Consider the following 13,437-nt stretch of genomic DNA (forward strand, 5'->3'; position numbering starts at 1 on the left):
GAGAAATTTGAGCTGAAATTTGTTTGATGAGGTTGTATTTTTTTAAACTGACAAAACCTCTCAGCAATGAAACTGCATCAGAGATCTTTGAGAAGGATAACACTTTACTTGAATTACTGATTAGAAAATGGCAAAGAATTTACTTGGCTGGCACCCAGAGCAACCTCAGTGTCCTCCGTGGTTGCAGAAGGTTGAATTTGCCTTTTGCTATTTAGCGCAGGGCCTGCCAGGCTTCAGAAGATCCTGTGGGTTGAGAAATCTGTAGGAAGACAAGCCTACATTGACCTGATCAGCTAGGCTGTTGATTCCAGTAATTCTGTTCATGTCAGGAGATCTTTAGTTTGATCTTCAGTTTGAGATCTTTCAGATGAAAGGTACTTTGGCCCAGTGAAGATGGACTCTGGAGGTAGAGACCGACATTGAGGTTAAGGATTGCCTAGGAGCTAGTCCCAGGCTAGGCTGTTAGTATTCATGCATCTGTACTGGCCTGCTCTCAGCATCTTGACAGGACATGTCCTCAGCTACAGGCACATAGAGCATCTTCAGTTCACATTCACTTTCTCCCTCTCTCTCTCTCTCTCTCTCTCTCTCTCTCTCTTTCTCTCTCTCTTTCCCCTCCTGCCTCTGACTCTCTCTTCTCCTCTGCTACCCCTGTCCCCAGAATTGGTCACTCAGACCTTTCACCCTTTTACCATTCCATTTCCCCTAATAAACAACCCCCCCTACACGAAAAAAAGGAATCAAGTCAGAGAAGAATTCAGATTAAATCTTTACCTTCTATTGTTTATTTTAAATCTCATCCAGTGTGGAAGGATTCCTTTTCTGTATTTCCAAACTTATTTCTCTTGAACACCCCAATACCCTACTACTTATAAGACAATAGGCAGCTTATAGTTTGAAAATTTTTTTTCAAGTTAATTACCTATATAAATTATTTCTAAATTAAAAACCTATATTCTAAAATTTTCAAATACATTTCTGGTAAAACAAACCAATCGTTTTAAAGAAATCTTCAAATCTCAATATTTTTATTTTAAAGGATTAATGTCCAGTTATAAATGAAAAGTAAAATTTTGTTCATCTTCTAAGTATCATATATTACTTTATTTATGAATGGATGAAGTTCTACAACATGCCCTGAAAATGTATTAGGGAAATTTTAAAGAAAAACAGGAGAGGGAATCACCCAGCAAGGTTCTTTACAATGCAACAGCAAATATTTATTACAATTTGAAGTGCAGTTTTCCATTGGCAAAAAAAAATCAGTAAATAATAACTGATTGCCTTTGTTTGGCCTTGGTACACAAATAAAGAAATAAAAGATGGCAGTTTACAATCTCTGCTCTCAAATCACTTATAAGAGAGTTGGAACCATACATGCAAGCAAAAGAACTACACAGATGTGTAGCAAAACTATAATTTGCGGAATGAACCTGCATAATCTCTATAAACAAAAATTTGACTATTTTGTATATCTAACTCACAAGTAATTCTTTTCAGCAATTTAGGTTTGGTACTGAACAGCATGTAGTTTGTCAACACCAATCCAAAATACATGTCAGATGTTTAGGGAAAAGGAAACGTGGCTCAATACCAATCCTGGGCTAACCTATCCTGGCCAGTTTTGAGGAAGGCCTGGCTGCTTTATCATTCTCAGTATTCTCACCTAAGAACAAGTCCAATGCACCTGTAGAGCATCCCACTACCTCTGTTAATGTGAATGGCAAAGTTCTTCACTCAGACCTATCTTTTTTAATCCCCAGCTCCTCTATTGGAAAATCATACAGCATTGTCACAATCACCTATTATTACCTTTAGAGGCACAGAATGAGAGGCTTTGGTAACGCACATATTCCACTTTTAAGTAAGAAAGTTTGAAGTTCACAAAATGAAATCTAATTAATTTGGAGCTTATAAAGAGGGGCGTTTCTTTCACAGTGAGCTAGATGGGCTCATTTTCTTTCTTTGCATTTTTTTCTTTTAACTTAAATTATAGGCAGATTTTTGAAAGTTTATACATGCTCAAATATAACATTTGTGAGGAAAAATAGCAACAGCAAAAATATCCAGTCTATACCTTAGAGCAGTGTGTTTTCTGCCCTCTCGCCTATACATTCTACACTTATACTTAATATCCCTGCATCGAATGATGGCACTGAAACTCTGTGTAAGTTACTCCAACCACAAACATTCAAATATATCCACAAGTCTTGACAGTACTAAGGCAAGAAGTGAAAACAAGTACATTCTTTGATTAGTAAGAAGACAGAGCATAAAACTAAGATAAGGCTTGAAAGAAAAATACCGATTTTTGGATTAATTTTGAAAGTTCAAATTAGCAGAATACTTGACCACTTGAATACCTAAACCTTCCTCATCAACTGAGATTCTGATACACAAGATTCTATGACATAATAAACTTTTCAGAAAAGTGTGTTTTTCACCAACAACATACGAACTATATACACCATGATCACAGTTCACGAGTGACATATTTCCAAAAGAACGCAATCTGCAACATGGAATGCATGTTATAATCGGAACAATGCAATAAAACTATGGTTAGCGCTCCAGAAGAAATGTCTAAACTCTGTTTATGAGAAAATCTTGTTCATATATCACACACACGTGATGAAAATTAAAAGCAGTGTCTTTAAACCAGCTAATAGTAAAATAACACAACACATACAAGCGTCTAACATTATAACAGGGGTTTTCTTCCACATAGAGACTATATGGATCACTCACTCAGAGACGGCACAGCTAATAATTAGTGGAAAGTATTTGTATGAACAGTTCAAAGAATGGTGGAGAGGTGCAGAAAATTTCTCAAAGCGACTTCTGTCAGCTCCATCTGTCTTCTCCTCTCTTTCTGCTAAGAAATACACCGGTTAATCAGGGCCCGCTCTGCCTGAAAGAAAAAAAGAGAGAGAAACAGAGTTAAAACAGCATGTGGAAAACGAAAACGGCAGCGTTCAGTTAGATTGACCAGAAAGATAAATGCATACTGTGAGTTCAGCTAACCTTAGCTCCAGAGGCCTGCATAGTTGCCATGGAGGCCTGAGGCCAGTGGGCCCCCACCCACGAAGAGCTTCATCTCTGGCCAGTTGTAGCAGTGAGTGTAGAGTGCGTTGGGGAAATCTACACCAGCAGCGTAATTCTCTAAGAAATCATTCTGGTTGATCCAGCCGCTGCCACAGGTGAGCTTGAGCTTCCTTCCAGAGGGCACAGGAAACATGTCTGGACTGGCTACAGATCTTTGCTCGAGGAACTTCTGGGCACGGATGTCATAGAAGAGCAGAGAACCGTGACCTGTTCCCACGGTGACAATATGCTGGTGGACACTCAAGGAATGCACACCAATGCCTCCTTCTCGGGAGCAGAATGGCCGGATGTTCTGCTGGCTTTGGCGAGTATCCAGGAATGAAACATGACACTGGGATCCGACAGCATAGAGGCACAACTCATCACAGTAGGTGAGACACATGTTCTCCCTGGAGTAGGGCAGCTTTAGGGACATCAGCCTGTACAGGGAGCTCCTGGCTTTCCACAGGTGGAAGTAGCCATCCAGAGACACTGCTCCCAGCTCCTGGTTTTGGTTGCTGTAAGCAAGGGCTCGAACTTTGCGGTTACCAGGATTGGTAGTGACTTTAGGGATGGCCTCTATATCTGTAGGACGGATGTGAGCATATACTGGAAGGCCCGCATCCTCGTGCCCAGCAATGCTGCTATTGAACATGTTCGGATCCACCAGCCAGAGTGCCAAGGTGCCATCGCGGGAACCACTCACAGCCACAGTGTCACTCATCCAAGCTATGGCAAAGATCCAGTCCCTGTGGCCTTGGCAATCTCCTAGGCACATGGGGTCCAGCTTGGGCAACTGGTAGACGGCCAGGCTGTTGGGGTTTTCCCCTCCAGTGGCCATGAGGGTCTTGGAGGGATTCAGCTCCACAGCATGAATGCCACAGGACGGCGAGCCACGGAATTGGTCGGGCCCCCTGTCACTAATCAGAGGAATGCACCTGATATGGTCGGTCTTGACGTCGACCACAAAAAGCGTGTTGCACTTGGTGCCACACACCACCTGCCTGGCATTTAGCCACTGCGATGCGAACACTTTGTTGAGGGGGCCAAGTGCCAGCTGGCGCTCCCTCAGCAGCTCCGGCAGCCTGAGGGCCCTGTAGCTGCTCAGGTCGCCCTCGAAGCCCGCCAGCCTCGGGTGGCCCTCGTAGCCCAGGGCCCGGCCCTTCAGGTAGTGCACCAAGGAATGGCGAGCCATGGGCCGCTGTGGCCTCTTGACCAGCAGCAGCGACCCCTCGGCTTGGCCTGCTTCGGCTGCAGCCATCGCCACCACGGAGGGGACTGGAGACGAAGAGCTCCCCGCGCCCTCCTTGGAGGCTTTCAGCGTACTGCTACCTATTTGCTGAGGGGCCATGGTGGTTGGCGAGCGGTTGGAGGGTCCTGCTGCGGGCTTTGGCATCTCCTGTGCCGCTGGAGAAGGCAGTGCCGCGGTGTTGGCCTGAAACAGCGAATCGCTGGGAGCCTGAGGCTAGGCAACCGAGCCTCAGAGAGCCTCTGGAGTCCAGAGCTCCTGGGCAGCAATGGAGGCGAAAGCTGCGTGACCCAGCAGGCATTGCGCGGTCTGGCGGAAAGAGCCAAGACTGAGCTGCTAGAGCCGAGGGTGCTGTGCCGCAGGAGCTAGAGGGAGCAGCAGATTCCAGCCAGCTCAGCTTGTGGACTTCTGGGTCTTGAGCAACAAGTCTCTGGAGGATAAGGACAGCAGGCCAGGAGGGGCAGGTTCTGAGGGTGGTGTTGGAAGAGCTGGCGGGCGGTATAGGCTGACTATCAATGGCAGAAGTGATGGGAGGTGTTGAAGGGTTGGGAGATCATGGCAATAGGGAGTTGCTCGTTCCCAGCCACAAGGGGATGGTAGGTAGTAGAGTAGTAAAGCCAAGAAGATAGGAAAGCGATACAAAAGCTAGAAAGGAGCTTGGAGGAACAGGGACACATCACTCTAGGGCCAGTAGTCCAGCACCTTCCGGATCCAACAAGTCAAACTCAGTCACCTTCTCTTTGGCAGCCAAAATCCTTTAAATCTCTACTGCAATATAATCTGAAACCCAATATGTCGTCAATCATGGGATAGACAGAGCCGTGATCTTTCCTGTCTGTGGAAGAACACAAAAGTGTGCTCATAAGAGTCTTTACTAAGGTCTTATATTGAACTTGACAGAAAATAAAAGTGTTTGAAACTAGCAGTCCCTGTTCCTTTTAACAGCCCTTCTGCTGTTGGTAATTTATTTTCCACGAATCACTTTCCCCCTCCTCAAATGTTCTGTCCTTCTGCAACACAATCATCGGAGCAGACTGTGTCAAATGACAGAACATTGCGCCTCACATCCTGCCAGCCTATGATGATGCCCAGGCCTTGATGACTGACCACAGTCTTTAACGTCAAGTGGATTGTGCGAATTGGCTAGGAAGAAGTGAAGTTGGGTATTTTGGAGATACCATCATCTCTTTTAGCTATGAGAACTAAGGAAGTGGGGGTAGAAAACTGCAAGTGAGGACCTGGGGATACAAGTTCCCATCATTAGTTTAAGAGGTCCATGGCCTTAGAGAACACTGAATCTCTGAGTTAGGAATACGAAGGATGGTCATGATTTTAAGGACATGCGGAGACAGAGAATATTCCAGAGGAAAATGAGCATGTGAACACAGTGGAAAGAACTATGGTCTTCTAGCTCATAGAAGCTCAGGAGTCAGAGAGGAAAATTTTATATCGTTTATTTTATTTTATTTCTTTTTGCTTCAAGATCTCACATCCCATGACCGACATATACTTGGTAGTTTAGTCAAGTGTGACTTTAATTAATTAGGGATGCATTCCATAGACGCTCTTGCATAATACGGACTCTAAATATCTTATTTCCCCTCCACAAAATGTAGTTTATTGAGAATGGGAGCCATGAATTCACTTTTCTGATTAATCATGCAGTTTAAGAACTATTTTGTCCAAATAGACTAGGGTCCCAGATAGCCAGTACATGCAGTAGAAACTAGTCCCAGTGCCTTTATCAATGGCTGCTCAGTCAGCACCCATTGTCAGACAAATTCAGAGAGTCTGGTTTGATCGCATGCTCCTTCAGTCCCGGTCCAACTGGATTTGGTGAGCTCCCATTCCAACAGGCACGTTGAGGAAGTGTAATTTTTTTGAATGGAAAATAAATTAGAAAACCTGAAAAATAAATAAATAAATAAATAAATAAGACATTTAAGAATAGAAAAAAAGAACTATTTTATAGTGTTCCCACTCCCAAATGCCCCAAAACAGTTTGCTAATTTTATTTCTACTACTTTTTGCACTTTCGCTTCAAGGGTAAATTCCATGTACAAGCCATGTGTTGTTCTTTCCCACCATCTCAGTTAATCTGTCTCATCTTTGTACTCCCTAACATGCTCCAGTCTCAGAGTTCTGACCCTTTTCTACGTTATCCTTTTTATGGCAAAGGAAAAGGTGAAATAGGTTGCTCTGCTCAGTGAGAAACTATAGATAGTGCCTCATGGAGGAAACACAGAGACTCCGTTTGTTCCATTGTTACCTATGCGATGAACAAACATTTCAGAAATAAGTAAGCTATGTGAACAGGTTCAAGTGGTGTATATGAGTAACTCCTGGATTTTAATGTTCATCAAGATGACAGGAGTAACTTCACAAGTTGGCACCCCACCTTACATGGCTCTCTAGATATTTTGGTGCAAGTGACTTGGAACAATCTTATTAAGAATATTAAATGTAATAAATTTATAAAATAACATTCTAAAATATGACTTTAAATTTATAGTACACATAATACACTTACCCTGAAAGAATACTGATTTAATTTAAATATTTTAGTGCCATTAAAATTGCATAATACTTGGTGATGTAGCCATTTAAGGATTTGGTTTTCTGTTCATTTATCTTTATTTTAAAACGGTGTTTCAGTTTATGAGTTGAAAGGCAGTCACAACTCAAAGATATTTCACAAAGTTTCAAAGATTTAATTAGAAACAGCCTATTATGTTTGAGTTTCTTAAATCATGCATATTTAATCCCAGTCAAAAACTGCAGGTATAACTTCTCTTTTATTTTCATATTATAATGTAATTATACTCTCTCTCTCCCCCTTTTCTTTTCTTCAAACTTTCCCATATATCCCTTCTTCGTTGCTTTCAATCTTATGGTCTCTTTTTTTCCATTAATTGTTGCTTCTGAAGTAGGTGTGTGTGTGTGTGTGTGTGTGTGTGTGTGTGTGATTTTTCTGAATGCAGAAGTACAACTTTACAACTTTATCGGTCTGTATAAGTGTTTCTTATGTTTCAGGGGTGACTGCTTGGTATTCGAAGCCAATTGGCGTGATATTTACTTGAGCAGAATATTTCTCCAATTCTCTGCATTCCTTAGTTTCTCATAGCTCTTTTTCTTTCCATAAATTTTTCCCATTCTGGCTCATGTTTTAGGGATTCATATTGGTATGGCTTTACAGTTGTAGCTTCTGGCATTTTAAGTAAAACTATAGTTAGTGAATTTTCTACTTCTTTGAACATTTTCATTATACTTGGCAATTTGCACTTCTACAAAGAAGTTGTTATATTTTGAGGTTCCTTATTTAGATAGATTTTGAAATATGCTTGAAATAAAGGTTCCAATGATGTTTTGTTCATGTGACAGTTTACATTATAATTGTTAGCATATATTCATCATTCAAAGGGATGGGTTTCATGTTGTTATATTATTACACAGATATTCTCTTTTTTAATTTTTTAAACATTTCTCTTTTACATTTATTAATGTATTTTATGTTTGTGAGTGTTCTATTGACTTTATTCCAGAAGAGATCAGATTCCATTATAGGTGGTTGGGAGCCACCATGTTGTTTCTGGGAATTAAACTCAGGACATCTGGAAGAGCAGCCTGTGCTCTTAACTTTTGAGCTAACACTCCAGCACCATGTAATACCTTTTGACAATGGAAAAGCTGTCTATGGTGGCACACATTTCTGATCCCAGCATTCAGGGAGTTAAAGGCAGGCAGATATGTGAATTCAAGATCAGCCTAGTCTACATAGCAAATTACAGAATAGCCAGGCCCACATTGATGTGATTGGAGCGGAGGGCTATGTTCCTGGCACCCGGCCGCCCACACAGCTAGCTTTACCTGAAATAATTACACGGAAATTGTATTCTTTTAAACACTGCCTGGCCCAGTTCTTCCAGCCTCTTAACCCATTTCTAATAATCTATGTAGCACCACGAGGTGTGTTTACCAGGAAAGATCCTAACCTGTTTCTGTCTGGAGAGGGAGAACCATGGTCACTCCCTGACTCAGCTTCTTTCTCCCAGCATTCTGTTCTGTTAACTCAACCCACCTATGTTCTAACCAATCAAATGGGCCAAGGGCGTTTCTTTATTGCTAAACCAATGAAATCGACAGATTGATATGTGACACTCCCACATCACTTACGAAAAGCAGGAAGTGATGTGGGAGTGTCATATATCAATCTGTTGATTTCATTTGTTAAGCAATAAAGAAACTGCTTGGCCCTGATAGGTTAAAACATAGGTGGGAGGAGTAAACAGAACTGATTTCTTGGAGGAAGAGTAAGTGAGCTCAGAGACTCTATGCTTCCTCTCTCGATGGGACAGACACCATGAAACAAGCTGCCAGGTCATACATGCTGAATCTTTCCCAGTAAGAATGATGCTACACAGATTACTAGAGATGGGTTGATCAGGATATAAGAATTAGCCTGTGAGTGCTAGAGATAATGGGCCAAGCAGTGTTTAAATGAATACAGTTTGAGTGTTATTTCGGGGCATAAGCAAGCCAGGTGGCCGGGGTGCTGGGGACGCAACCCTCCGCTCCAATTACAACACCACATAGTGAGATCCCATCTTTAATAAAACAAAAAGACAAACAAAAGGTGAAGTGGCACATGGCTGTATCCTTGCACTAGACACACAGAGGCAGAAAGACCAGAAGTTCATGGCCATGGGTCAGGAAGATGGCTCAGGTGTTAAAAGCACTTGTCTTGTAAGCCTAGCAACCTGAGTTCCATCACAGAATCCATGTAGCGTGGAAAAAAAACCCTCCCAAAACTTGTGCACCAACAGCACACCAATGCCTGAGCTTGCTTGTGTACGCAACGGCAATCATAAACCAAGCCCTTCCAAAAAGTTCCTCAGCCAAACCAATCAAACAGAACACCACTGTTTTCTCTATTGAAGTGAATTTTGTATTTTCAGGTTCTGGTCCCCTCAAGTGGGGTCAGTTTGGTAAACTAGTGAACAAACTAAGCTTGGGCTGGACCCGGGGAAAGAAGGCCAGTCTGGCTTGAATCCTCCTGCTTTATTAAAGAAAGTACAGGCACCAGCCCCACCCAAACCAGTGAGCTAGCAGTAATAGAGGTAGAGTCCAAAAGGCTGAACCAGGAATCCTGGGAGCCAGGAGGACAGGAGAAAAGAGAGGCTGAAGATGGAGAACCTGCCCCAGCTTATCTGATCTAGGCCACAGAGCTCATCACTCAAGCGCTGCAGAAAGGGATGGCCGGTGCCTATGGCGCTGCGCTCAAGACTAACAAGATAGGGTGCCCATCCTTTTCCAGGGTGTCTCAGTGAGTATGGCAGTAAGGAAGACGGGGACAGAAGGGAAGATAGCTCGGTGTGTAAAGTGCTTGTCGTGTCAGCATGAGGGACTGAATTAGAGTGCCCAGAACCCACACAGAGGTATGCTGCAGCATGCTCAGGGACCAAGTGTTCCTATGGCAATGTCGGGCAGAGACAGAAACAGGACTGGTGAGCCAGGCATGTGTAGCAGAGAACAGTCATGATGGAAGGGGGATACTACATCTGAGGTTGACCACTGACCTCCACACTGACCTCACACATCTACAATGTATTTTAAGGAAACAAAGAACGCCCAGGAGCCTCCTTTTCTCACAGAGACCTTGGACAGAATTTTCTTTCTCTTTTTAATACACCTATAAATTGGGAAATACTAGGGCAGGGGGAGGCACATTCTGGCCAGGGATTTTGAAGGGACTGGACCTTCTGCTCTTTGAAGTAACCTGTCCACTGCCTGTCAGGATGGTGTGAAGAAGAAGGCAGCTGAGTGCCTGAAACGGGCGGAGACCCTCCAAGCACACTTGCCTTGATGGGGACCCTTCCTTGGATGTCAATTCCTGCACTGCCAGCCTCCTCTGCTTTCCTTGGGACACGGTCGTTTTTCCCCTGCTCTTGTTACCCACAGACCTTATCAGTATTAACTGGATCAAGTATGAGAAAACCTAAGACTTCACAGCTCTGACCTGCCTGCCTCCTTGGACTCAGACTTGAACTTCTGGTCCTGCCTGTCTCTGCTTTATGTGAGTGGCATCTGGGCCACAAATCTGTCAGTTCACCCACGTAGACCCAGGGTCTGCAGCCTGTAGTCTGCACCAGACCTGGCACACTGTCTTTCTTTGTAAGACTGTCAAGATATGAGGGTTTTTTTTCCTTTTTTTTTTTTGATATTTGCTTTTTTTGTTTTTTTGGGTTAACGGTTGGTTGAAAGGAAAAGGATTCTTTGACCAATTAATCAATTTTAAATGTGTGTGAATAAAGAGACTCAGAACATAACCAAGACCGTTTGCTTAAACTATCTGTGGTTGAGTTAACATTGTACCAATTGAGCTGAGTAAGCTGTGCCTAGAAAATCCTGTCTCAGTGTTGTGGCCCATGCCTTTAATCCTGGTACTCAGAAGGCAGGGGCAGGCAGGTATTTATTGAGTTAATTCAAAGTCAGTGAGCCACGACCACAAAATGAGACCTGGTTTCAAAACAAACAAAAAAAATGCTTAGCAAAGGTATCTCCAGGGAAACAAATAAAGAACAGGCCCAAGGAACTAACTAGTTTTGTTTGTTAAAGAGATAATGGAGAGATAAGCAAAGCAGGGTTACCTATTTTGAGAGCCCAAGTCCCAAAAGCTGAAGTTTACTAAATTGCAGAAGATCTGAGAGGGTGTGGGCTCATCACTGGACTACAAACTGATGCATCATGGGACGGCTTATGTGGACCGGAATTGGTGGATATGGGAGGCATTACAGAAGCCTGCCGAGCAGGAGATTTCCTGCATGTTTTTCCTTGTCTGGGAAACCTGAGTGAGCTGGGACAGGCCAGCCCCACTGTGCCCAGTGTGTGCTCGGTGAGTGTTCGCGTGTTCCCGGAGCATAAGGCAGAATGCTGCCCTTTGCTCTCCTACTATTTCCTTTTCTTCTAAATAGCTGATTTCTAGATTCATGTCATCCATCTACTGATTGTTTGTCTACCTACAAACTTTTGTGTTTATTCATAATATAAGTGTAATGGAAAAATTAAAAATATTACAGGATCCCTGGTTGCAGTAGGCAGGTAGGCAGCAGAAATGCTGTAGGTCCCAACGCGGTGGTATCAGGCCATGTGGTGTTAGGCAGAGGATCCTGAGATCAGCCAGTCCCAGGCAGAGGTTGCTGGTCCTCAAGCAGTGGCTGTTCCCAGGTATGGATACACGTGGCAGGTGGGCAAGAGACAGAGACATGGATAGGTACGTCATACCAAGTGAGGTTGAATATTTATTCAGGGGATTATGAAGGGGAAGGAAAAGAGGAGAAAGGGGGGAGAGAGAGAGAGAAAGAGGGGGGGAGAGAGAAACGAACGAGTGTAAAAGAGGGAGAGCGAGAGGGGGAGAAAGTTGGCAGCCTCTCCGAGAGAGAGGACAGGAAGAGAGAATGGGGCAGAGGCTGCAAGAAGGAAGGGAATCAGTGTGGCTTGTCTCTTAAAGAGACAGAACATTATATTCCCATCTCTTTTTTATAACAAAATGCAGGAGATTAGCACCAAAGGTTAAAGAAATTGGGGCAGCAGATTCTCAAGACTGCTTATTTGTGGTTTTCATCTTTGGGGCAGGGGAATCTGAGAAGGCTGAGTGCTGGCCACGTCCTGGCATAGCTGGTCTCTTTGCACCTGTCTGGTGTTTGTGGCATGGAAATGTCTGGTATCTCTTACACCTGGTTAAGGTATTGGCAGAACAGAGGACAAAGTTAAATTAAGAAAAATAAATTAGGATCAGGGAATTGAGGGGGGTATATTTAACCTGTTTAAGGTGGACCCTTCCATTCGGCTCCCTGGAACTAGTTTTAGACATATACATTGCATAAACAGTAGCATATTTATGTCTAAATGACTGTGACAGGTATTTTTGCACAATGAAAAGTATTTTCACGATTATACAAAGCATCATGTGAGAGAAATTTGAGCTGAAATTTGTTTGATGAGGTTGTATTTTTTTAAACTGACAAAACCTCTCAGCAATGAAACTGCATCAGAGATCTTTGAGAAGGATAACACTTTACTTGAATTACTGATTAGAAAATGGCAAAGAATTTACTTGGCTGGCACCCAGAGCAACCTCAGTGTCCTCCGTGGTTGCAGAAGGTTGAATTTGCCTTTTGCTATTTAGCGCAGGGCCTGCCAGGCTTCAGAAGATCCTGTGGGTTGAGAAATCTGTAGGAAGACAAGCCTACATTGACCTGATCAGCTAGGCTGTTGATTCCAGTAATTCTGTTCATGTTAGGAGATCTTTAGTTTGATCTTCAGTTTGAGATCTTTCAGATGAAAGGTACTTTGGCCCAGTGAAGATGGACTCTGGAGGTAGAGACCGACATTGAGGTTAAGGATTGCCTAGGAGCTAGTCCCAGGCTAGGCTGTTAGTATTCATGCATCTGTACTGGCCTGCTCTCAGCATCTTGACAGGACATGTCCTCAGCTACAGGCACATAGAGCATCTTCAGTTCACATTCACTTTCTCCCTCTCTCTCTCTCTCTCTCTCTCTCTCTCTCTTTCTCTCTCTCTTTCCCCTCCTGCCTCTGACTCTCTCTTCTCCTCTGCTACCCCTGTCCCCAGAATTGGTCACTCAGACCTTTCACCCTTTTACTATTCCATTTCCCCTAATAAACAACCCCCCCTACACGAAAAAAAGGAATCAAGTCAGAGAAGAATTCAGATTAAATCTTTACCTTCTATTGTTTATTTTAAATCTCATCCAGTGTGGAAGGATTCCTTTTCTGTATTTCCAAACTTATTTCTCTTGAACATCCCAATACCCTACTACTTATAAGACAATAGGCAGCTTATAGTTTGAAAATTTTTTTTCAAGTTAATTACCTATATAAATTATTTCTAAATTAAAAACCTATATTCTAAAATTTTCAAATACATTTCTGGTAAAACAAACCAATCGTTTTAAAGAAATCTTCAAATCTCAATATTTTTATTTTAAAGGATTAATGTCCAGTTATAAATGAAAAGTAAAATTTTGTTCATCTTCTAAGTATCACATATTACTTTATTTATGAATGGATGAAGTTCTACAACATGC

The sequence above is a fragment of the Microtus oregoni genome, unplaced genomic scaffold (assembly GCF_018167655.1).
Source record: "Microtus oregoni isolate MIOR12 unplaced genomic scaffold, Mior012 000073F_ref0000255, whole genome shotgun sequence".
NCBI classification, from domain to species: Eukaryota; Metazoa; Chordata; class Mammalia; order Rodentia; family Cricetidae; genus Microtus; species Microtus oregoni.